General features: G+C 46.2%; 1 protein-coding gene and 1 long non-coding RNA gene across 3 annotated transcripts in view; one reads left to right on the forward strand and one right to left on the reverse strand.

Moving 5' to 3' along the window:
* The window catches only part of LOC126037365 (electroneutral sodium bicarbonate exchanger 1-like), a gene marked incomplete at its 3' end in the record, with an annotated part of 234,381 nt that overhangs the window by 33,513 nt on the left and 174,024 nt on the right, over positions 1 to 26,844 (reverse strand). The window lies entirely within an intron of this gene.
* LOC126037367 (uncharacterized) lies at positions 22,696 to 25,693 on the forward strand. Of its 2 annotated transcripts, XR_007505641.1 has the most exons (5): positions 22,696 to 23,272; positions 23,602 to 23,714; positions 24,043 to 24,155; positions 24,925 to 25,037; positions 25,366 to 25,693. It is a non-coding gene; the product is annotated as an uncharacterized LOC126037367 (long non-coding RNA). The 2 variants fall into 2 exon arrangements; XR_007505642.1 differs by lacking the exon at positions 24,925 to 25,037.

Consider the following 26,844-nt stretch of genomic DNA (forward strand, 5'->3'; position numbering starts at 1 on the left):
GACTGCTGTTGGTTTTTGAATGCTTTCTAACAATTTCAGTATTTGTTCTGCGTGCTGAACGGCGGTTCCTGGTGCAGATAACAGTCCTCTTTCTCCCCGTATCGCTCCATGCGCACGTACCACTCCAAAAGCATACTTTGAGTCTGTCCAAGTGTTGACTCGCTTTCCTTGACTTAGTTCCAGAGCTCGAGTAAGAGCTATCAATTCAGCCTTTTGGGCAGAGATCATCGAAGGCAAAGTTGGCAACGCAAGTACCTCCTCAGTAGTTATTGTCTATCTCGATAAAACGTTTTCCTTCACAGATGGAACCGCTTCCGTCGGCATATAGTTCCCAATCTGTTTCTTCTAGTGGCACATCTCAGAGATCCAGTCAGCTGGAGTAAACTCTTTCGATTGCCTGCAAGCAGTCACGTTCCAGTTCTCCTTTAACTCGGTCAGTTGTTGAAAACGCAACAGGGTTAACGGCGGTAGTAGTTTTTAGGTAAACATCATCGTGTTCCAGCAACAACACCACTTGGTATTTCAGCATTCTGCCAGGGGATAACCAGTGCCCCCCTTTCCGTTTTAGCACAACAGTTATCATATGGGAAACGTACAGTAATCCTTTGTCCTCAGGTGAACTTAGGAGCTTCCTGGATCAGTAGCACAGTTGCAGCGACGGCTCTCGGACGACCAGAGCATCCCAGACTCACGTTATCCAATCGCTTCGAGAAGTAGGCCACAGCTCGCCCACTTGGCCCTAAATATTGGGCCAGGATACCCAGAGCTCTACCTCTTCTTTCACGAGCAGAAAGTTCAAGTGTCTCTTGTGAGATCTGGCAGACGCTAGGGCTGGCACCCCTATTACAGCCTGTTTCAATTCTTGGAAGGTAGCTTTCTCGGCATCGGTCCAATCCGTCGTTTGAGGTTTTGAGCTGCTCCTATAAAGGTCAGGCCAGCAAGCCACAATTTATAATCTACAGGTGACACCACTCGACCATTCCCGGAAATGCTTGTCATTCATTTTTTTAGTCTTAGGTTCGGGGAGACGACACATTGCCTCTTTTCTCTCAGTTCCCAATTGTCTCTGTCCTTTTAGGATTTTAAAACTCAAATTTAAGTTTCTTCTTTCTGGGTTATTTGGGTTTTTTTCTTTTGACACTCGATATCTACTGATTCCCAAAAAGTTCAAAAAGTTAAGAGTTAACTTTGTGCATTGTTCTTCCGTCTCAGCTACCATTAACAGATCGTCCATATATTTCAGCAAGATTTCTTGATTATTTTCTTTCTTCCAAATCTCTAATTCTCGTGCCAATTGATTTCCAAAAATGGTAAGACTATTCTTAAAGCCTTGAGGGAAGACTGTCCACGTATATCGTGTTTTTCTCCCAGTCTCAGGATTTTCCCATTCCAAAGCAAAAACCTCTTGACTATTGGGATCCAAGGGAATATAGAAAAAGGCATCTTTTCGGTCCAACACTGTGAACCATTCTCATTTCTCCGTTAGGGTTGTTAACAAAGTATAAGGATTTGCTATGACCGGATGAATACCTTGTACTATTTGATTTATTGCTCTGAGGAGGTCTTGAACTAATCTATCATCTTTTTCATCAGCCTTTTAAAAGGCAAGATCGGGGTGTTATATCTGGATTCACATTCTATTAACAATTTGTATCTTAAAAATTTTTGTATTACCATTACTAACTCTTTCCGACTTTCCGGTTTTAGGGGGTATTGTTTCATTCTTACCGGATTCGATCCTGGCTTTAAATCAACTCTCACAGGTTCTGCTTTTTGGATTTACCGGGAACTTCCCAGTCCAGACGACTGGAATGACAGCATTACACTTGGACCGGTATAATCTTCTGCTTTCGGTAAACATCCTGTTAACAACAAAGCCGCTGCTTCGATACGTTTAGTTTCTGGAATTAAAATTTTAAGCTCTCCATTTTTAAATTTAATTTCTGCCTCTAAGTTCTCAAATAGACCTCTCCTTAACAGGAGTTTAGGAGAATTTGGCACATACAAAAACTGCCGAGTGACCCATTGCTTTCCTAATTTCATTGTTAAAGATTTAAAGAAGGGTCTAGTTTCTCGTTCGCTTGTTGCACCAACACCACCAATTTCTTCAAAACTTAACTCTCCCTCTGAGGTATTTAAAACTGAAAAGGTGACTCTAGTGTCAACTCAAATTCAATTTTCTGTTCTCCCAGTTTAGCTGTAACCAGAGGTTCTGCTGGGAGACTCCCCTCCGGTCCCCGTCCGATACGTTCACTTAAAAAGAACAAATCTACATATGGCACTTTATTCCATTTACTCTCTCTCCTACAAAACAACAGTAATTGCAATATAGTATTGTAACTCAAAGTTCTGTTTGTTTACCATTTTTCCTGCAGTTCACCCCAACGTGCCAATAAACATCCCAGCGGTGATGTTTCTGGTAACTTTTCATCAGCAGTTCTATTTCCTGCACTCTTATTCTTAAACAATTTTGCTAATGCCATTATACTTATATACATTCAAATACCAAATACCAAACAAATGCAAACGACAGCTGTCCCAAATAATACACAAAGTCCAACCCAGCAATAGCTTTCGCTTATGACTTACGGGCAGACGCCTAGGCTTCCACTGCAGACGGCTACCCTCCAAGCCCCAACCCTGGGAAGCTTTCGCCGCGCCTCACGGGCAGGCTTTCCAAACAAATTCCAAAGAAGCAGCGCCTTAGCTTTTTTCCAGGGAGCGCTGCGAGGAGCTTTGCGTGTCGAGGGTGACGGTTCTCCCCGAGAATACCTCGGTGCCGGCCGGAGCTCGATCGACACGCCATCTCGTCCAGTCTCACTCGCAAGGTCCCATTTGGGTCGCCAAAACCGTTACCGAAATCCAGAATAAAACTCCTTAACGCCAACGTGAAGTTAAGAAGCAGGCACTTTGTTTATCGCAGCGCTGGGGACATGGGGGATCGCTCCTCCAAAGGCGTGTCCCGCTTAGTATCAAAATCCATCAGTTTTTACAGGCTTTTCCCGTCAGGTCATTGTTACCTAAGCTCCTTCCGTAAAAACGCATACTATGCTCGTTCTTAAATTTAACCGTTGTAACGATCGGTCCTGTGATTATATAACCTTATCAATATTCTTATTTAAAAACAATCATTGGTCAGTGACACTTGGCTCTGCTGACTGGCATCGTCGATACTCAAATCGAGATGGGAAGGGTAAGGGGGTTTCCAAGCAGCAAACTGGTGTCCACGACGGTTTCCTTAGTTTCCTGAAACAGAACGTAGGAAAACCAGTAACTTCCTGGTGAGGTTTCTAGGGTTAGCTGTTTCAAACTTTAACAATATTACGGTTCCTAGCGTCACGCATAACACAGCTCCTAAAGTTTCTATGGCTACGTTTCAAACTTAACAATCCTATACGTTACGCTTCACAATTTTACTTCTTAATCAAACCTAACTCTTCTATGTGATTAAATGTTGATTTCTTTACCAGAACATTTGCAACAGCTGGAGCCCAGCAGGAACAGGGGGGGCACGGCCCGACCCCCCCCAGCGCCTCACCTCCTCCTCCTCCCCTGGGCTCCCTCACAGCCCCTCGCCCCGTGCAGAGGGAGCGCAAACGCAGCCCAGAGGGCAAAGGGGCCGGCCGGCCAGCGTCTATTCAGTCAGTCGCGCACCTATCGAGTCCTGCCAGCGAGTCTGCTCCGGGGCTCGGGGCGCCCCCCGGCGCTCCCCCTGCCCCTCAGACACCTCTGATAGCACATTTCCATACGTTCTGTATGGCACGTCTAAATATTTGGGTGGTTTTAATACTTTGTACCAGCTGTGGTTTGCTGCTAGGTGACTGTAAAAGTGAGATTTGGTAAATAATGGTTAGAAATCTTATACTAACGCTACAACTGAAACAACAGACAAAAGTATAGCCGAGCAATTAACTAGCAGAGGTAGGTACTCCTAAGTTTTGCAGTTCTTTGCTCTTATGACTAGATGTTCCCCTGTAAGCTAAATGGGAACAATGCTGAAACTGACCACATGTGATTGAAACTGCGTTAAGCTTCAAGATCAAAGAACAAGGACAAGAATAAAGACTTCGAGGACAGCCAGCAAGAACTTCAAATGGGTCGGTGGTCGCAAAAGCAGCCCTTCGTCTCAAATGGATCCTTCCTTGCACGTGATCGGATGTAGGCAGTGCTATGATAATCGGTTGCCATCGTTTTTATGTATATGTATACTCATCTGATTAATAAGCAATTAGTTATTCTATATAACCTGTTTGTGCTAAAGCTGTGGCACGCACACTAGGTGGAACTATCCCCCGTGCATCCAGCGCTGCAATGAAGAACGCCTGCTTTCTAAAACTCCAAAACGAGTCTTAGGGAGTTTCGTCGACCGGCTTTTCAGTATCAGAGGTACAAGGGAGGAAAGGAAAAAAAAAAAAAAAGGCAAAAAAAAAAAAAGCAGGGGTGTGGGAAAGAGAGGGGACCAGGGGACGGAGGGGGCAGGGAGGGACCACAACACCGAAGAGGGGAGACGGGGCCCCGAGGGCCCGGGGCTCACCGCAGCTCTTGTTCTTGGCGCTGTCAAGAGACTTTGCCAGTTCAGCCGCTTCTTTCTCCTTCTCTCCTCCCTTCCTCTTCTGTAACTCCAGTCGCTTGGCTGTCCTCCGCATAACGGAACACGCGAGCCCCTCGCAGCTCTTGCGAGATGAGGCCTCCTAGACACGTAGCCTCGCTGGCTCGTTCACTACGTGGCCATACCGTGCTGCTGGTCACGCATCACCCTGGCGGTCTGACCTGCTGTGGACTACGAGGAGGGATCCTCCCACACCCACAGAGGCAGGGTCCCTCTGGCCTGCAGCGGGAGGCAGCTGCCAGCCAGATGGCCTTCCGTTTCTTCTTCTTTACCTTTCCGTGGCCTCTCCAGCTTCAGCAGCTCCCGTCCACAGCCAGTAAGCGCTCCGCCTGTCCCTCTGCGCCGCAAGGAGAGGGAGGCCGGGCAGAGACAGGCCACGCGAGCCTGAGGCTGCTGCAGTCAACGGCATCCCCGGGGATGAACGGACAACCGCACTCACGGCGTGGCCTCTGGCAGAGGGAAAGAGGCAGCAGCGACCGTTATTACCGCAGCTCCACCCTGGCCGGAGCCCCTCCGTCCGCAGGGGCTTCCGCGGACGGACGCCGCTCCTTCCCCGCGCCGCTGCTAACGGCACCCGCCTTAAGGGAGACTCGAGAACACCGGAGGGCCAGCTTGCCGCCCTCACGACAGGGCTCGGGGGCTGCCTGCGGCTGCAGCACAGGCTTCAGGGGAGGGGCTGCAGCTGGGGGCAGCCGCAGGGGCCGAGCGGGGCTGGGGAAAGGCGCCGGGGGAGCTCCGGCGACTCGGGGAGGCGCCCGCTGGCCGCGCCTGGGGGGTGCCCGCCTCCGTCCCCTCTTCCCTCCTGTCGGCTCTCGGGGACCTGCCCGGCGCTGCCCTGGCCCGGCTCGCCTCCGGCGGACCGGGAGCCTGCCGCGGCGGCCGCTTCGCAGCTTCCCGTCCCGCCGGCCCCGGGCGGCCAGCGGGCAGGAGGCACCCGCCGCCGCCCCCGCCGGAGGGGATCGCTCGCCTCACCCGCGGTCCCGGCGCTCGCCCGCTGCCGCCGACACCCGCGCCCTGCGCGCCGCCACGCTGCTCCCGGGGACCGCGCATGTGGAATATGGAGGAGGGAAAGGAGGGAGGCAGGGCAGGAGATAGGAGAGCAGGGTGCGCAGGGCGAAACAACTCGCGTGGGTTAAAAACTCGTGTGGGTGAAGGGGGTGGGCTGGAGCAGGAGATGGGGGTGTGCATGGGGGAGACACGGACCTAGTGGGGAGGGTAGGTGAGGGTACAAAGGTGCACGGGGGGGGTACTAAAACCAGACGTGCTGCTTCACAGAAATACGGTCCCACCTGAATTCAGTAGTAGGCTTTCTTCTGTGCTTAAACATTAATCAGGCATTTAAAAGCTTCAGTAGACTTGCAAACTGAAACCTCTGACAATTTACGTAGTCTTCTAATTTCTGATATCCAGGATATGTGAAAATAAAACTCTTAATTCAACAGTTTTCACCGAGAATGATGTGTGTTAATCTAAATCACACAAAGTGAATAATATCATGTTAGCCATGTAGCCTTTATTAAGAGGTTGAAATTACCTTCTCGGGATCTTTTAAGCTTCTAAGCGCAAAATAATTAGTGTAGCTCACAGATGTGGAAGAGAAATCTTTTGGTATCATAACCAAAGTAGTCTTCTCCTCTATGAATGGCAACACAATCTGTAATACTGCATCGACACCTCAAAACCCATTCTGTCTCTCCCCTTTTGTCATCCAATGTTGTCTTTTAGATATTTCAAGAAATTCCTTCATTGTCTATCCCATAAAATGAGAAGTAGATTATTACGGAAGAGCTCCACAGATAAAAAGTTAATGCATTAGACTAACTGTGATATAAAAATTACTGGAGATATATTTATGTGTGATGTTCTGATGAATTATCTAGTTGTTTACAATTGCTAGGACTTCTCTCAGCGGTAAATCACTGGCAATGTGCACGAACACAAGAAACTCTTCACGGGGCACATTCATCCTTTATGCAATTAAATGAAGTTTTTAAATCACAAAAAGATTTGGCTGTTACACAGTCTGTGTAAATTACATGATAGTAACCCAAACCACAAGACCATGTCTCTCCTACTTTGCTCTGTTGCAGAAGAATCTCAGCTTGCAAAACACATCAGTTTTCTGTAACACAGATAACCAGGGTTCACACAGTCAGACTTTTCAGTCAGAAGGCCACAGAAAGAATCATAAAGAGACCGAGTATCTTTTCCTTAAACATCCTGTTTACAGACAGCTATGGTACCTCCAAGTGCTATGAAAGTTACTTTCTCTAAAACTATCTTCCATTTAGTTTTCCTTTTTTTTTTTTTTTTTTTTTTCCCTTTTCTTCCCCTGAAAACAATCTTATAGCTTAATCCTTATAGGATTTTTTTCAAGTTTTGGTTTTTTCTAACGAGTATCAACACATGAACACTCTAAATAGTTTCAGGAAGGTCAATATTTGCTACAGTTGCACTTGATCCAACATCCCACTTTTTTTTCCACCAAGCAAAGGAGTTCAACCAAGTTTCTTTCAAGAGCCATACAGGAGAAAGTACAGATTCTGCTCTGTCTGCTAACAAGCAGGCGAAGGAGCTGCTACCGATTTGAAAACTGTAGAGGCTCTGCTGTGCCCATTTTGAACTGGGGAACAAAAATAGTATTTAGGTCCACTTTTTCTCATTTGCAAAGCAGATCCACTGCCTTGGGAGACTGACCAGAATTACCTGGAACAAACATTATTTTTGCCTAGGATCTGTTTGTTAGTTGAGAAAACAATCACTATGTCCCTGTGATAATATATTACACGATTTCATCAAGACATTTCTGTCTCAAGGGGCCCAGTTGTATTTTATTTTCTAGTAACACAGCATCTATCCAATTCCGGTCTCTGACTTAAGAGATGAGCAACATGCAATTTCTTCAATGTCTACTTATCACGTGAGGAAGTCAACAAACCTCTTTTCACAGTTACAAGCACTTTTCAAAGACCTGACAGTTCCCTCAGGTCATCAACTGACCCTGAAAAAGTTGCAAAAAGGATCAATAAATGTGAGAAAGACCTATGGTATGAGGGAACCCAGACAAACCCGTGCAGCAGCTTTCTTCCCTATTGATTGGAAGAGAATGCTGTTTGGCTGCTGCTTCTACGGATAATCCACAAATTATTTGCTATTCTTCTTAGCCAAAGGGCTAAGGCAGTACCATCAGCAACTTCATAATAAACCCTGAAACAAGCAGCAGATATTACAGCTCCAAGTCTGAGGAAACAGCATCAATGATTAAGACAGCTCTAACATGGAAGGCCTGGTAAGTGGCAGTGGTATAAGGCACTAGCAATTTATCAGGGCTCTCTTTCAAATGCTGGCATTTTCTGTGACTTGGATTTTGCCTATTGTTATGAGATCATTACATCACCTATCACACAAGTGTAGCTTTGTTAACTTTCAAAGAAAAGCTGCTAGACAATATACAACACAAAGTTAGACAAGCGAGGGAAGTACACAGGGATTTCACAGGCAATCTGGAATTGGGCACCCGACTTGAATTCCCGGCTTTGAAAACCTCTCTCCAAATGACTTGCCATCCTTTCACTAAGATCCAGCAGCAGTTCTCTCCTGTGCCTCATGCTCTTCTTTAGTCAGCCAAAGCCCACGGAGCTGCACTGTAAGCTTGAAGACGAGGATGCCAGCTGCGTGTCCTATTTCTGTCACCTAGTTTTTACGTACCGTTTCTTGCTAATCAAAAGGCCCAGTGATTCCTCCTCACACATCACACTGGAGTTAGTACGTCCAAGCATTATTTCTGCCGCGCTACATTTGCACGGATTAGCTGCTGAACCCTCCAGATGATGTACTGCTTTTCAAGAAGGGTGTAGTATAACTGGCGAGGGTCTACAGTAAGTCCAAGAGGGTGCTCAACGATGTACAGGAGTCTGACTTCAAAGCATAAATTGAAAAACAGCCGCTTAACCTAGAAAGGGCAATACTGAAGAGAAAGAACAATGTTTAAACTCTAAAAGGTAGCTATAAGGAAGAACTTTTCTGTGCATCCACTGCACACAGTTACACGGAATCATGGGGCTTAAATTACAACCTGAAAAACTTAGGGTATGTGGCAATCTTTGCAACAGTAGTAATAATTACAGGAAATGTTTAAGAATAAATTAGGCAAGCGTTTGTCAAGAATGGTACAGAAAGTTGATCATTCACCTCTAGAATGAGAGCAACACTAGACTATCTTCAAAGGTTCTTCTTTCCCCACTGCTGTCCCTCTCCGTATTTCTACCCTTAAACACAAGCATCATCCTCAGCTCTGCACTTACAATTATATCTGCATATGCACATGTCTAGAGATGCACATTTATTTCTTCGTTACACAGGTGAAGGAGAGTACTCAGAGGTAAGCCAATTTACATAAACAGCTTTTGAAAGTTAAACACCTCAGCTTCTTGCAAAACGTAAGCCCAACAGAACACCGGGAGCGGTATGTAAATCCTTATGCCAAAACTGCGTTCTCTTAAATCTTATGAAAACCATTTCTAACATAAAGCCTGACCTGACTGGTCTATTTTCTGACACTCCCCTTCTCTGTCATCAGGTACTTATTAGATACTAAAACAACTGACGGGGCAAACACCATAACTAGCACAATAGCTGACTTCCGTAGCAGTTGCATGTCATGTCTGAAGAAATGTGAGTTTAGTAGGTGTATAGGTAGATACACATTCAGAAATGCACAAGAACTGAAAGGAGTAATCTGTAACTGGTAGACTAAGAACACTGCAATAGCATGCAATGTAAATCAACATGCACCTATAGGGAAGGGAAGTACAGAAACATTCTTCTGGATTGAAAAAAAAAAAAAAATACGCAGCAATGGTAGGAAAGGGTACTTGGAACGTGCCACTTTCAGTCCACTGAAACAATGTCTGCAACAGCAGTAAGAACACTGGCAAACTACCTTCTCTGTTCCACAGGGCCTTGAAACCCATACGCATTGTCTGTTGCCAGTTGCTGTTAGGAAACAAAGGCGCTGCGATCAGTAGAAGCGTGTAGAACACCGAAAATGAAACTTTTGAGTATGTCACATGCAAGATCCTCATTCTCCGTACAGTCTACAAGGTTACACAATTGTAAAATACTTTGTAAGAATGAGAATCCTGACGTTTGCCTTGGATTAAAAAAGTTTTTAAATTCCGCTTTGTTTTGAGGTTTTTTTCCCCCAAGGGCTTAAAAATAAAAGCATCTTGGTAAAGTGATTTTCACACACTGCACAGACACAAGCAGTGTTTCTCCCACTGCGAGAGGAGTATAAAAATACTCTTATCTAATATGTTAGACAAGAGTGACCGAGGTCACAGGAGAATCTGTACTTTCCCACTGATTACAAGGAACGGGCCAGCTGCTTTGTGCCTCCTATGCAGCTGGAGCATGCAGGTGCCTGGTAACTTGTTCCGACCTATTGCATCTTAATCACATATACACGTAGGAATACCAAGCTGACCGCTTAGGTTTATCAGCCAAAACAGTTTACAGCAACGCAATAGTTTAGAGCAATTCAGGAAGTTTAACACTGAATTTAGGTATGTGCTTATATGGTTTGATGAACAGAGCTTCTATAAATGAAAGGGAAACAACAGAAGTTATTTATATGTGATTTCAGAACATACAAAAGGTATAGTCTACAAACCAAGTATCAAGTACTAGCAATATTTACCTGTTCAAAGGGCATCATGTAATGTCTCAGACTCAACAAGCATAAACTGACAGACTGTTATGATTTGAAAATTTTAAAAAAGTTCTAACAGTGTGCCCAAAACGGAGGTGTTTCAGTGTTGAGGCTAGACTCCTTGTCTCCAGTAAATACACATCTTAATTCTAACACAGGATAAAAACCGATTTATAAATGTCCTCTTGTAAAAATGAAACCGTTCCAATCACCCTGTCCACTCCTATTTAAGATATTAAATAGGGCAAATCAGAAGTAACTTGAACCAATCCCTCCCACCCAGCTATAAACCAGGACCATATACAGCCCTTGCAGACTACACAAGATCCTGTCTCATTCCAGCCACATCATTAGCATAAGCTGTGCAAACCCATGCAAATCAACAGGTTTTTCAGGCATAAAAGCAGACTCCAACAGCAGTTAAGCCACTTCTTACAACTGACAATGTCATACTTCCATCATTGATCATAGCACAAGAACAAAAGAGAATGGGTCTTAATTGTCCTTCATGAACTTGAGGGGCTGCAAGAAACCAGTGAAGTCACAAGCCTGGATTCTGTAACGTCGCTACCAGCATAATTTCCAGATCAAAGATCCGGCCTCCTGTTAAGATCATCAAACATAATTTTGAGTTTGGAGGACAGGTCATCACAACACTATGTTAGGTAGAGTATAAAACCTTACCATCAGATTCTCAGCTAGTTTAAGTCAATGTGTTCTGTGTGTTCCGCTGAAGTCAATGAAACTAAACACACTATCACAGGAAAGAGGTATTTCAGCATGCCTCAGACCTGGAAAACTATCTTGAAAAATGCCCATAACTTTTAACACAAATTCTCTGCACTTCCCACGATCTCTCAACAGCGAGCAGTAGTAAGACCCTAACAGTTACTTGCAACCTATTTCTTGCATAGCATTCATTTTTATTTTAATTTTAAAAGGGGCAACTAATACATAAGATTTTTGCAGCTACTCACAAAAATCAATAAGCAAAGACATTTGTTCCAAGATTTAAATTACTTGTACAATTTAAAAAAACTATCAAAGCTCTGTAAAGTAAAATAGATACATTTACCTACTCATGTAGGAAACTACAGACAAACTTCAGGAAATGACCAAAGGTGCAGAGGATAGGCTAATAGGCTAAGGTAGAAAAACAACAACAAAAAAAGAAAACCCAGGAGTTCTACAGAAAAATGAGTGAGCAGCCCACAGCACTGGCAGACAACAGATTTTTTTATACCCACTTCCTCCACCCCTTCTTCCTATTCCCTCCCCCCCCCCCCCTTTTTTTTTATAAGGGAAATAATTATTCTATTGTGAAACATATTGTCAGTGATGCAGTTGAAGCCAAAAGTTTACATGAGTTCAGGAGATTATTAACCGAATTATAAGACATGTGCCAACACAACTGCTATAAAAAGCATCTGCATCACGGTGAAATGCAAACAGCTACTCTGATAACGACACATTATTATTCACTAAATTTGCCTTTGCCTTTTACCCTGTTGTATAGTTACTAATGTTGAAAAGAGTCACTGCTGTGCAAGAAACTAAAACTTACAGCGCTTTATGCTCGGAGAGAACTGTGGCCCATCAGCTCGTGGCTGTGAAGCCTTACAACTTAACACGTTGCAGTTGCACACCAACAAGTTCTGAGGTGGACTGCTGACTGTATTCAATAGTCACAGCTTAGGTAGGAGGATATGATAAACCTTACTTATTTGCCTTTAACCGATGCTCCAAATATGTTAAAGTCGTTCTTAAAGCAGGTTACTGGTTTGATTACCCTTCATACAAAATCCTCCTTCAAATGGAGGTTTCTCTTCTCTTCTTTTCAGATTTAAGGCATGAACAGAAACCACACCTGCATCATCACTGAAATCAGTGCCTATTTTTCAATAAACTTTAGCAGCAGCATCAGAATTCGTCCTCAAGTACCGTTCATAAAGCAAATGCTTCATTCTTCAAAACTTTTTTCAGCAAAGGTTAGTAATGCTGTACCACAGACTCTCACGCCCAGTCACACATGTTCTTCCCGAGACTGTTACGCAGCTTAGTATTTTAAAAATCACCATCCTAACTGCGTACCTGATACTACTGGTTCTCCCCTTTTTAAAGTCTGATGTTAAGGAAAAGCTGCAAGTCCTACAAAACCAGGCAGACTTGCTTGTTCTTGCCAAAGAGAAAAAGGTTAAGCATTATTAAAAAATAAGACTATTGCCTACCTTTAAGTATCCATAAAGCTATCAACATGAACCGTATGGTGGCCTGTTAGCATCGCTATTTGAACACGGGCATGCAAAATGTCCTTCAGTTAAATTCCAAACTCTATGAAGTAATTGGTGGGCAATTCCCCAAGGATAAAACGTCTATCAAAAGCCAACAGTAAGCCAGAAATCTCTTTCCGTTTCATAGGGTAAAAAAAAAAATAAATACAGTGAATCCTGAAAAAAGAAATCGATATTAGACAGGGAACACCTATATAGTTATAGGGCAAGTAATAAAACATTTAGTGTTTTGGTTTTTTTCTTTTTATTTATGTCATCACAATAGTTAGACAAACATGGAAACGTTTGCAACAGCAATACTTGGGTCACTTTAAAATCTTGGTAACACTGAAATACAGGTCAGCAAAAACTAATGATGTGGGGAGGGGACTTTACGTCTTCTTATTTTCATACACATTCACACACACACACACATATATCTATACACACACGCGCACTCCACAACTCCAAAGAGCTATCTTAACTATGTCTGCCAGTAAACGGAAATAGTAGGCAGAAAGGAACCATATCCATACTAAGACAGTTAGCTGTGTCGTAAAAGTGAAGATCACTGCAACCAGTGCCATCTTAAAGACGAAGAAGAAAAAAAAAAAAAACCAACACCAAAAAACCTGAAAGGAACCATCGCTGTGCATGTCATAAGCATGAAGTTATTTTAACCTGGTGACTACTCTGCTCTATACTTTAAGCATCGTGAAGTTTTTATGTGTTTTTAAGGTCTAAGGTTACTATTTTAAATGACCTACTTGTAGTGGCAGCCCAAGTAGCATTCTGGAGAACACCACAGTGCCCACAACTTCTACAGGTCAGTGCAGTCTGATCAAGCACTACATTTCTAGGGGAGGAAAACAAAAAACCACTACCGCTCATTTATTCAATTGAAAAGCTTATTACCTGCACCTTCCAAAGCAACAGGCTACAGGAACACTGAATGCAAAGTAAACCAGACCCATCTGGAATAATCTGACATCTCAGCTCCAAGTTACACATCTTTCATTTCGTATTTGAAGGGATTAACAGCATTTGGATGCACAGAAACTGTCTTTACAGTGATGTCTGCAGACCTCCGAGTCACAAGTTAAAAATGTCTTCCTAAATTATAACAGTATTAGCACTTCCTCTGAAAGGAGTGGAAAAAACACAACCAGGGAAGGAGGAAAGTGACACAACACCAAGGTTTTTTTTCCCAGAGATAACAAAATCCTGAGAGAACAAGATGCTTGTGCTATCAGAATAAAAATCCCCAAAGAAACAAAAGAGTTTACCTTTCCCTTGGAAAAGTTACTTTTGAGTCAAGATCTGCTCTTTTTCTCTCCCAACCATGAAATCTCTCTTCAGCTTAAGACTCTCTTCTACTGCAGTAGAAATTTAGTGCACATGCTGGAACCTGGACAGAATCTTATTTAAAAAAACAAACAATACAATAGTACTACAGTGGCTAGAAATCTTTTACGTATTCTGATGAAAAGACTCAACTTATTTCTAGGAAATAAAGTGTTTGGGGCCAAAGCCAACACATGATGTTCATGTAAGGTTAAATTTTTATTATTTTTTTTCTTTTTTTAAATTGATATATTGAAAAAAGCTGGAGAAGGAAGCAGGGACAGAAATGAAAAACCATTCAGGGAGTCAGTGGTATAGACTGTCAGCACGCAACCTAAATATTGTAATTGCAGATCACATAGTCAGAACAAGCCAGTCAAAAGTAGCACACTCCCTGGGAGAGGGGCAGGAGTCTCTTCCCCCTTGTCTTTCAAGCCAAGACCCAACTAGCAGAAGGCAGCTTTTCTGTCAGATAAAGCAAGGCAAAAGGATCATGTACAGCAACTTCCTTGCAGCCTCTTGCTCCTGAGCACCCTTCTTCACCTCTTTTCTTTCTTTCTCTCTTTCTTCTGGTGATGGGAAGGCAAAGCATGTTCTGTTCCTGTGAGCCCATACTGCTTGTCCCTACAGTCACAGCAGGCACCTGTGATTCCTCTCCGAAGACATTTACGCATAGAAATCAGTTGAGTGGTGTGTTACGGAAGCATAAGCTGCAGTGGACGTGATTTTGAATCAGTTATTGTTTTGCCCATCACGACAAAATAAAACCAGCAATTTCTTACTTTATAGAAATCCTCCTAAAGTAGTAGTTGCCCCCAATCGCTGTCAAGTTTTTGTATCACAGGAGAACAAATGCAGCCAAAAGAACATCTTCTCTAAAATGACCACTCCGAACTGCACAAGCAGGCAGGCACAGGCAGCTCCCGATTTAATTAAGCGTATGTACACAGCACCACTTAGTGGTGCAAGCGGAGTCACCGCTGATAGGAATGAGAAGCTTGAACACCAACCTTCCCTCCCCGGCCCCCTGGACACTGCAGCCTGATCTTGACAAATTGACCGCCTGGATAAAGAAAGCTATCTGGCAACTAAAAAGATCCATTGTACTTTTCTGCTCAGTACACCTAAAGATACAGATTCACCCTCGAAATCTCGGCCAATTTCTTGAATACCACCAACACTCAGAACGGGTTTCAAATGGCAACGTGGCAGGACAAAGTAATAAATACTTATCCTTAAGTCTGCTAACTTTCTAAACCTTTGCCTAGACCTTAAGGAAATGTAAAAACAAACAAACTACTGCAAAGTTCAACACGCAATCCACGCAAAGTTAAGGCTATCAAGTAGGAACCTGATTACGAGTATAAATCATGCAATAGCTACTCTATGACATGGATGTCCTGAACAGATCATCCTCTACAGTGTAAGTCCAAGGTACAAACCCATCAGCACCTCCTTCCCTCTCTGTATCGCTGTGGTTACCTGCTCTGTGCCCAGAGCCAAAAAGAATCCCGACGTTGGAGTTACTGTTCCTTTTATGCCCAGCCCCATACTTCTTTCCCGACGGAGAGGTGACGCACCTGATTTGAGGTGGAGTGCAGACAACCTTCTCATCTAGTGCTGGGCAGTTTATTTGTCCCACAAACAAACCCCAGGAAAGAGAATGCACAGTTGGACGGGTGCACTTGAGATTTTGACCACGCGGTAGCACCGTTAACTGCTGAAAGAGCAGGACTCTCTGCCGCTCCGTGTCCATGTCACGACTGCCCTCACGTCCCCAGTCTGCACCCAGCTCCTCCAGGGTGTGCAGAGGGGCTTCCAGCCCTGGCTCAGCAGGCGTCCACATAAGATCCCCCAGCCAAGAGGGGGGTGTATGCTCACCTGCCACATCGATACCGTGGGTACATTAAAAGCCACCCCCCAACCCTTTCCCCAGGAGTGATTGGGGGAGGCTCTTCAGTCATCTGGCTGTAAACCCCCTCCCCCTCAGGGAGGCCAACATCCAGGCATGCCTTGCTCTAACTCCCCAAATCCACTGCCCTCCGAGGAATAAAAGGCGTCTGGGCCACTCCCCCGGCTCTAATCTGCAGATATGCCTGGCTTCCCAGAAGTAGGCTGAGAAAGCCAGCATTAAGGCACTCCTTCCCACGCCCAGATCCACAAAATCCTCAGAGAAAAGAAGAAAAATAGCCACTTCACTGCAGCATGAAGTAAATAAACTTGGGGGACACAGGAGGCCAGTTCTCCTGGGGTCAATGGAAAGGAGGGCTAGATGCAACGTATCTGAGGATTTTCCATGTGCACAGCTGAAACAGCCATGCCTCAAGCAGGGATGCGTCCCATTTATGGCAGTTCCTCCCCACTTCTCATCCCCAAAAGACAAACTCGGGCCTCTGCCTTCTCCGTGTGTAGCTCCCCACTCCCTTCAGCATGGAGCTGCGAGGCTCGGGGTTTGTGGAGAACCACAGGTGGGAAACCGAGGCTACTAATGGTGACCACAGAGAACAGACCAGCTCGGAGGGGGCGAGGAGGGCCGATGCACAATTTCTACGTTTGAATTTGTTGGGAACTTGGTGGGAGTCACAAGCTTGCAAGCCACAACCCACAAGCTTGCAAGGCACAACCCCAGCTATCCAGGACATGGGCTTCCCAAGATCACAAACCTCCGGGGACGGGGACGGCGCCTGCGCCGGCGAGCGAACGCCGGGCTGCCCCAACGCGAAGCACGGCGCATGCGCCCGGGAGGCGCGTCCGCACGGCTGGTCGGGGAGCGGGCGCAGCGGGAAGCCCGCGGAAAACCACGCGAAACCGGCAACGCTCCCGAGTCTGACCTGGTCGGACTCCGGGGGCCGCGAGGACTACGCCGCGCCCGAGAGCCACGCTGCTGCCCGGCCGCCGAGTCCGCGAAAACTACAGCTCCCGGCATGCCCCGGGGGGCAGCCTGCCCTGCTGCCTGACGCCGAGGGGACGCCGCTTCCGTTCCCCCCCACCTCCCCACGCCGGCGCAGCGGCAGTTCCCGCCGAGCCCCCAGCGCCGCTCCGGGTAGCTCCGGCACGGCGCGGCCCCGCTGCCGCTCCGTGCGTGCAACACGGACCCCGCCGTCCTCCTCGGGGCTTTCCCCGGGACCCGCCGGCCGACTACGCAGCCCCGCCACGGGGCCCGGTGAGCCCCCACCCCCGCGCGCCCGTTCTCTCAGCCGCCCTGTCAGCGCGCCCCCCCCCCCCACCCCACCCCACCCCACCCCACCCCCGCGCGCCCGTTCTCTCAGCCGCCCTGTCAGCGCCCCACCCCACCCCACCCCACCCCACCCCCGCGCGCACGTTCTCTCAGCCGCCCTGTGAGCCCCCAGGGCTCCCCCCAGGGCTCCCCCCCGGCCTCGGCACAGGCGGCCCCCACCTCCCCCGGGCCACCCCCGCCTCCGACGTTCGCGCTCCGAGGGGCGCCCGGCCCCGCTCACCTTCTCCCTCGGGGCAGCCGCAGCCCGGTCACTGCTCAGCTCCGCTCCTGCCTGGGCTCCCGGCGGCCCCTCCCCCGGCAGCCCCTCCCCTTGCCAGGGAGGGGGCGTCGCCATCAGCCTCTCACTGCCCGCACCTGCGGCTCCTCCAGCCCCGGCCCGCAGCTGTGGTACCGAAACCCGCAACCAAACCCCTCACCACCAAGGTGAAGTGAAGCAGCAGGCACTGCCTTGACTGAGTGACAGATGTCAAGAGTCATCTGATGTGGAAGAGGTGTTAACTGGGGTCAAAATACAGATTTTAATACCCATCTTATTTTAGTTCTAAGACTTGGCGATTGCCAGGTATCATCTTTTCGATTTCCCCAGGTCCACCCGCGAGCGAGGCCACAAGGGAGATTTCTTCCAGAGAGAGGATAGAGTTATTAAGTCTCAAGACCACGATTTGCTTTTCTCCTTCATGAAGAGGTGAGTGGGTCATATAGCATCACTAGTCACCCAAGCAGTTAAGCCTGAACTTTTCACCTGTCCTTTAATGCTGTCAACTCCAAGCTAAATTTTTCCTGTTATTAAGAGGGGACCAAAGATCATGTGAAGTATTATTATCCTTTCTACAAATACACCCCCATCTTAGAGCTTTAGCTACTAGAGAAGGTCTTGGGAGTTTGGGGTCAGAGGAGCTAGCTGCAAGTACAAACTTTCATACAGCTCTGTTTAGGATGTGTGATGTTTCTCTGGTTGTCTAAACCGGTCTAAATTTCCACAGATGGTCCCGACTCTGGGTGGCTCTAACAAGGATCCTGGAACTCCAGTAAGTTCTAAACATCGTTTTATATTTTAAACATGATCCCAAGTTCCTTTTTGCACTTGTCTCTACGGTTTTGGCAGCTGACAGCCCCGAGGGGTGCTTGTACAAGTTTCTCCCGAAGGGCGAGTAAATTAATTCTTTTGTCCGTGAGGTGGATGGTTTGGTAACGTTATAATTCACAACGCTATAATTCCTTCTTTCAAATTTAAAAAAAATAATTGCCTTTTAAATCCATCCAATTTAATCTGCTAAAATGATTCTCGTTGTTCTACCTCTTTTCTCAAGTTTTGGTTAAATTCAATGTCAGTATTCTCCACGGAACTAGATTTTCATCTGACTTTGGAATCGGAAAGGCAGGCTGTTACCGAGGTTAAATTCTGTGTCTTTACAAAACTTTGAATCAGTTACAAAACTAGATTATTTTTTTTAATTCAAATTACAAAACCGGTTAATATCAAGATGAATAGTTCAAACAATAATTGTTCCATTTTGTTTATCTCATGTTTAGAACCCCTCAAAAAAAACACATACACCCTCTAAACACACAAAAAGATTATTGCCCTCGACAATATTCCTAATAGCAACCCCAACATTATAAACTTTACACAACTGTTTTCCCAAATAGATAACGTGAAACTTACTTATAGATTTTCTGTTTTAAAGGGACAGTTTCTTTAGACTTCCAGTTTCTTGTTGGGTGCTTGCTTTATTCTCGAATAATGAAGCCAAGGTTCTTCTCCCAGACCTTTACTGCTACAAGTGTTGTTAAAATGACTCGATACGGTCCTTTCCACTTCTCGGTGATTTTATATATATTCAGTCTCCTGGTCGGAAGGGATGCGCTGCTACGTCCAGTTCTAAGGGTCCAGCTGTGGAGACATACTGACAAAGTTCTTGAAAAGAATTGCTTAAAGAAATCATAACACCTTTTAAAAACATATCTCCAAAGGCACTCAAGATACTCAGAACACAGGACTCTTGATATGGTCTTTCATACATTTCCTAAAGACTTGGCTTTTCTTTCTCTTCTGGCTATACTCCGATTCTTAATAGAGCCACGGGTAACGCTTTAACCCATGTGAGGAGTGAGGTTTCCTGACAAATTTTACTCGACAGTTGCTTAAGGATATAGTTCATTCTCTCTCTCTCTCTCTCTCTGTGCCCACACACTTGCTTGTGGTCTATGTGGGGTGTGATAGTCTCAATCCATAGATAATACTTGGCTCAACTTGTCTCATAATCTTTGCTATAAAATGAGGGCCATTGTCAGATGACATTCTTACAGGCACCCCATATTTTGGTATTATCTCTTTGAGCAAGACTTTGACTACTTCCCTTGCTTTGTTGGTGCGACAAGGGAAAGCCTTGGGCCACCCAGTAAAGATATCAACTAAAACTAGGACATATCCTTATTTTCAAGGCAATTCTATAAAATCAATTTGCTAATATTCTTCTAAAAAATTTCCTTATTTAATAATCCCAAAGATGATCTTATTACTGGTTCGGGGATAATTTTACATATACATTTCACATCCACTTATAATTGTTTAAACAATCTTTGTCATATTTCGCTTTCTGTTTCCCAGTATACTCTGTGATGTTCAATGGGGCATTTTCTCTTATTATTGTGGGTGGGACTATTATTCGACCTGTCGGTGTTACAGCCTATCCTGTTTCATTTTGTTAGCCTGCAATCTAATAATTAATTCTTCATCTTTTTCATTATAATTTGGAGTTTCTTTAGGCAATTTTATACCTTTCTCTGGAACTAGTGCTAGGATGCCTTTTTCTGCAGCCTCTTCAGCAGCTTTATCAGCCAGTCGGTTACCTGCGTTAGGACCGGTCTTACCTAACGGATGTGCTTTACAGTGCATCATCGTGACTGCTGTTGGTTTTTGAATGCTTTCTAACAATTTCAGTATTTGTTCTGCGTGCTGAACGGCGGTTCCTGGTGCAGATAACAGTCCTCTTTCTCCCCGTATCGCTCCATGCGCACGTACCACTCCAAAAGCATACTTTGAGTCTGTCCAAGTGTTGACTCGCTTTCCTTGACTTAGTTCCAGAGCTCGAGTAAGAGCTATCAATTCAGCCTTTTGGGCAGAGATCATCGAAGGCAAAGTTGGCAACGCAAGTACCTCCTCAGTAGTTATTGTCTATCTCGATAAAACGTTTTCCTTCACAGATGGAACCGCTTCCGTCGGCATATAGTTCCCAATCTGTTTCTTCTAGTGGCACATCTCAGAGATCCAGTCAGCTGGAGTAAACTCTTTCGATTGCCTGCAAGCAGTCACGTTCCAGTTCTCCTTTAACTCGGTCAGTTGTTGAAAACGCAACAGGGTTAACGGCGGTAGTAGTTTTTAGGTAAACATCATCTTGTTCCAGCAACAACACCACTTGGTATTTCAGCATTCTGCTAGGGGATAACCAGTGCCCCCCTTTCCGTTTTAGCACAACAGTTATCATATGGGAAACGTACAGTAATCCTTTCTCCTCAGGCGAACTTACGAGCTTCCTGGATCAGTAGCACAGTTGCAGCGACGGCTCTCGGACGACCAGAGCATCCCAGACTCACGTTATCCAATCGCTTCGAGAAGTAGGCCACAGCTCGCCCACTTGGCCCTAAATATTGGGCCAGGATACCCAGAGCTCTACCTCTTCTTTCACGAGCAGAAAGTTCAAGTGTCTCTTGTGAGATCTGGCAGACGCTAGGGCTGGCACCCCTATTACAGCCTGTTTCAATTCTTGGAAGGTAGCTTTCTCGGCATCGGTCCAATCCGTCGTTTGAGGTTTTGAGCTGCTCCTATAAAGGTCAGGCCAGCAAGCCACAATTTATAATCTACAGGTGACACCACTCGACCATTCCCGGAAATGCTTGTCATTCATTTTTTTAGTCTTAGGTTCGGGGAGACGACACATTGCCTCTTTTCTCTCAGTTCCCAATTGTCTCTGTCCTTTTAGGATTTTAAAACTCAAATTTAAGTTTCTTCTTTCTGGGTTATTTGGGTTTTTTTCTTTTGACACTCGATATCTACTGATTCCCAAAAAGTTCAAAAAGTTAAGAGTTAACTTTGTGCATTGTTCTTCCGTCTCAGCTACCATTAACAGATCGTCCATATATTTCAGCAAGATTTCTTGATTATTTTCTTTCTTCCAAATCTCTAATTCTCGTGCCAATTGATTTCCAAAAATGGTAAGACTATTCTTAAAGCCTTGAGGGAAGACTGTCCACGTATATCGTGTTTTTCTCCCAGTCTCAGGATTTTCCCATTCCAAAGCAAAAACCTCTTGACTATTGGGATCCAAGGGAATATAGAAAAAGGCATCTTTTCGGTCCAACACTGTGAACCATTCTCATTTCTCCGTTAGGGTTGTTAACAAAGTATAAGGATTTGCTATGACCGGATGAATACCTTGTACTATTTGATTTATTGCTCTGAGGAGGTCTTGAACTAATCTATCATCTTTTTCATCAGCCTTTTAAAAGGCAAGATCGGGGTGTTATATCTGGATTCACATTCTATTAACAATTTGTATCTTAAAAATTTTTGTATTACCATTACTAACTCTTTCCGACTTTCCGGTTTTAGGGGGTATTGTTTCATTCTTACCGGATTCGATCCTGGCTTTAAATCAACTCTCACAGGTTCTGCTTTTTGGATTTACCGGGAACTTCCCAGTCCAGACGACTGGAATGACAGCATTACACTTGGACCGGTATAATCTTCTGCTTTCGGTAAACATCCTGTTAACAACAAAGCCGCTGCTTCGATACGTTTAGTTTCTGGAATTAAAATTTTAAGCTCTCCATTTTTAAATTTAATTTCTGCCTCTAAGTTCTCAAATAGACCTCTCCTTAACAGGAGTTTAGGAGAATTTGGCACATACAAAAACTGCCGAGTGACCCATTGCTTTCCTAATTTCATTGTTAAAGATTTAAAGAAGGGTCTAGTTTCTCGTTCGCTTGTTGCACCAACACCACCAATTTCTTCAAAACTTAACTCTCCCTCTGAGGTATTTAAAACTGAAAAGGTGACTCTAGTGTCAACTCAAATTCAATTTTCTGTTCTCCCAGTTTAGCTGTAACCAGAGGTTCTGCTGGGAGACTCCCCTCCGGTCCCCGTCCGATACGTTCACTTAAAAAGAACAAATCTACATATGGCACTTTATTCCATTTACTCTCTCTCCTACAAAACAACAGTAATTGCAATATAGTATTGTAACTCAAAGTTCTGTTTGTTTACCATTTTTCCTGCAGTTCACCCCAACGTGCCAATAAACATCCCAGCGGTGATGTTTCTGGTAACTTTTCATCAGCAGTTCTATTTCCTGCACTCTTATTCTTAAACAATTTTGCTAATGCCATTATACTTATATACATTCAAATACCAAATACCAAACAAATGCAAACGACAGCTGTCCCAAATAATACACAAAGTCCAACCCAGCAATAGCTTTCGCTTATGACTTACGGGCAGACGCCTAGGCTTCCACTGCAGACGGCTACCCTCCAAGCCCCAACCCTGGGAAGCTTTCGCCGCGCCTCACGGGCAGGCTTTCCAAACAAATTCCAAAGAAGCAGCGCCTTACCTTTTTTCCAGGGAGCGCTGCGAGGAGCTTTGCGTGTCGAGGGTGACGGTTCTCCCCGAGAATACCTCGGTGCCGGCCGGAGCTCGATCGACACGCCATCTCGTCCAGTCTCACTCGCAAGGTCCCATCTGGGTCGCCAAAACCGTTACCGAAATCCAGAATAAAACTCCTTAACGCCAACGTGAAGTTAAGAAGCAGGCACTTTGTTTATCGCAGCGCTGGGGACACGGGAACCTCTGTCCTCCGGGATTCCCTGTGATTCCTTGCAGACGTCTCCTAGCGTCTTTTGGCCTTTTCTTATAAGGGCCGGAGATCCCAGGTAGCAGCCCCAGACTTGTCTAATGATGCTACCCTAGATGATTCTTCTCTTTTGCAGGAAGCTCTCTTCTCCGGGATCGACCCAAGACTCCTCCCAGGCGTCATCCCAGAATGTTTTGACCTCTGCGTTCGGGACCGGAGATCCCAGCTACCTGCTCCAGACTCCTCCAAGTAAGTAGCTCAAGACATTTTTCTTCTCCTGTAGAGAAATCTCTCAACTCCGACAGGCATCTGAGACTCCTCCCAGGCATCTCCCACAGTCTTCTATCCTCTGCTTTAACTACCTAAGGGGTCAGGTAGAAGCCCCAGACTCCTCCAAGGAAGCTACCGTTGAGGTTTTTTTCTTTTTTGGAGGAACCTCTGCCGTCCAGGATCCCCTGTGATTCCTTCCAGACGTCTCCTAGCGTCTTTTGGCCTTTTCTTATAAGGACCGGAGATCACAGATAGCAGCCCCAGACTTGTCTAATGAGGCTACCCTAGATGATTCTTTTCTTTTGCAGGAAGCTCTCTTCTCCGGGATCGACCCAAGACTCCTCCCAGGCGTCATCCCAGAACGTTTTGACCTCTGCGTTCGGGACCGGAGATCCCATCTACCTGCCCCAGACTCCTCCAAGTAAGTAGCTCGAGACATTTTTGTTCTCCTGTAGAGAAATCTCTCAACTCCGACAGGCACCTGAGACTCCTCCCAGGCATCTCCCACAGTCTTCTGTCCTCTGCTTTACCTACTAAGGGGTCAGGTTGAAGCCCCAGACTCCTCCTAGGAAGCTACCGTTGAGGTTTTTTTCTTTTTTGGAGGAACCTGTGCCCTCCGGGATCCCCTGTGATTCCATCCAGACGTCTCCTAGCGTCTTTTGGCCTTTTCTTATAAGGACCGGAGATCCCAGGTAGCAGCCCCAGACTTGACTAACGAGGCTACCCTAGATGATTCTTCTCTTTTGCAGGAAGCTCTCTTCTCCGGGATCGACCCAAGACTCCTCCCAGGCGTCATCCCAGAACGTTTTGACCTCTGCGTTCGGGACCGGAGATCCCATCTACCTGCCCCAGACTCCTCCAAGTAAGTAGCTCGAGACATTTTTGTTCTCCTGTAGAGAAATCTCTCAACTCCGACAGGCACCTGAGACTCCTCCCAGGCATCTCCCAGAGTCTTCTGTCCTCTGCTTTACCTACCTAAGGGGACAGGTAGAAGCCCCAGACTCCTCCAAGGAAGCTACCGTTGAGGTTTTTTTCTTTTTTGGAGGAACCTCTGCCGTCCGGGATCCCCTGTGATTCCATCCAGACGTCTCCTAGAGTCTTTTGGCCTTTTCTTATAAGGACCGGAGATCCCAGGTAGCAGCCCCAGACTTGACTAACGAGGCTACCCTAGATGATTCTTCTCTTTTGCAGGAAGCTCTCTTCTCCAGGATCGACCAAGACTCCTCCCAGGGGTCATCCGAGAACGTTTTGACCTCTGCGTTCGGGACCGGAGATCCCATCTACCTGCCCCAGACTCCTCCAAGTAAGTAGCTCAAGACATTTTTGTTCTCCTGTAGAGAAATCTCTCAACTCCGACAGGCACCTGAGACTCCTCCCAGGCATCTCCCACAGTCTTCTGTCCTCTGCTTTACCTACTAAGGGGTCAGGTTGAAGCCCCAGACTCCTCCTAGGAAGCTACCGTTGACGTTTTTTCTTGTTTTCGAGGAGCCTCTGCCCTCTGGGATCCCCTGTGATTCCTTCCAGACGTCTCCTAGCGTCTTTTGGCCTTTTCTTATAAGGACCGGAGATCCCAGGTAGCAGCCCCAGACTTGACTAATGAGGCTACCCTAGATGATTCTTTTCTTTTGCAGGAAGCTCTCTTCTCCAGGATCGACCCAAGACTCCTCCCAGGCATCATCCCATAATGTTTTGACCTCTGTGTTCGGGACCGGAGATCCCATCTACCTGCCCCAGACTCCTCCAAGTAAGTAGCTCGAGACATTTTTGTTCTCCTGTAGAGAAATCTCTCAACTCCGACAGGCACCTGAGACTCCTCCCAGGCATCTCCCACAGTCTTCTGTCCTCTGCTTTACCTACTAAGGGGTCAGGTTGAAGCCCCAGACTCCTCCTAGGAAGCTACCGTTGAGGTTTTTTTCTTTTTTGGAGGAACCTGTGCCCTCCGGGATCCCCTGTGATTCCTTCCAGACGTCTCCTAGCGTCTTTTGGCCTTTTCTTATAAGGACCGGAGATCCCAGGTAGCAGCCCCAGACTTGACCAATGAGGCTACCCTAGATGATTCTTCTCTTTTGCAGGAAGCTCTCTTCTCCGGGATCGACCCAAGACTCCAAGACAAGCAGGTGAAGGAAGCCTTGCTGAAGCTTTAGAGAAGGAAGAGGGTCTTTCATTCCGTCTAGCTGGCGCTCTAGGCTTTCACCTGTCTCCTGTCTTTCTGCTCTTTCTTCTTGAGCTCTTGGGGTATTTGTCACGGAAGGTTAAGTGGTTAAAAGTGTCCTGGTTTCAGCTTGGATAGAGTTAACTGTCTTCCTAGTAGCTGGTACAGTGCTATGTTTTGAGTTCAGTATGCAAAGAACCTTGATAACACTGATGTTTGCAGTTGTTGCCGAGGAGTGTTTAGATAAAGTCAAGGATTTTTCAGCTTCTCATGCCCAGCCAGCGAGAAAGCTGGAGGGGCACAAGAACTTGGCACAGGACACAGCCAGGGCACCTGACCCAAACTGGCCAACAGGGTATTCCATACCATGCGACATCCCATCTAGTATAGGAACTGGGGAGTGGGGGGGGGAATCGCTGCTCGGGGACTAGCTGGGTGTGAATGGTGGGTGGTGAGCGATTGCACTGCGCATCATTTGTACATTCCGATCCTTTTGTTATTGCTGTTGTCATTTTATTAGTATTATCATTATTAGTTTCTTACTTTCTGTTCTATTAAACCGTGCTTATCTCAACCCACGAGTTTTACTTCTTTTTCTGGATTTTCTCCCCCATCCCACTGGGTGGGGGGGGAGTGAGTGAGCGGCTGGGTGGTGCTTAGTTGCTGGCTGGGGTTAAACCATGATAGAGACAGAGTCACAGCAGCACAGAATGGATGCTGAAAGAGACCTCTAGAGATCATCCAGCCCACCTCGGCTGCTTGAGCAGGGCCAGCTGCAGCAGGCTGTGAGTCTGCTTCTCGAAGGTTCTATTGGCTGCGTTGCTCCCAGGTTGTGGAGCTCGCATGGCAAATGGGCAATGAAGAGGGATGAAGTTTCCAGGCACTTTCTGGCCGGTGCAGTGATTTTTTCTACTCTTAAAAACTCAGTTGGGCTCAGCACAGCAAGGAGCCACAGCAAGGTCTTCAGTGCCTGCACTGGAAACTCTGCGTATACTCCGGCCAGGGAGCACCGCAGACACCCTTCCCTCCACGGGCCCCCAGTTTCCAAGAGAGCCCATGCCTCCAGCGGGTCCCAAGCGCCCTACCCAGGCAGGAGCACGGCACAGACCAGTGCGTTTAAAGCTTCTCCCGGAGGAGCCCGTGCAGCCCGAGTCGTTGAAGAGGGCGGTAGCTGGGAGCCTTGTGGAGGATGTCCTGAGGAGGTGTGCGGCTCCAGGGCCACAGAGCCCCCAGGCAGAGAATAAAGAGTTTGCTCCCAAGGGCTTGCTTGTGCCTACATTTATTGATGCCAGGCCATACTGTGTCTGGGTGTTTTCCCTGCAAAGTTTTCCCTCGTCTTCCTCCCTCCTACAGCCTCGGTCAGGCCAAGACCCAGTTCTACAGGGAATCTTAAGTAGGG

The sequence above is a fragment of the Accipiter gentilis genome, unplaced genomic scaffold (genome assembly GCF_929443795.1).
Source record: "Accipiter gentilis unplaced genomic scaffold, bAccGen1.1, whole genome shotgun sequence".
NCBI lineage: Eukaryota > Metazoa > Chordata > Aves > Accipitriformes > Accipitridae > Astur > Astur gentilis.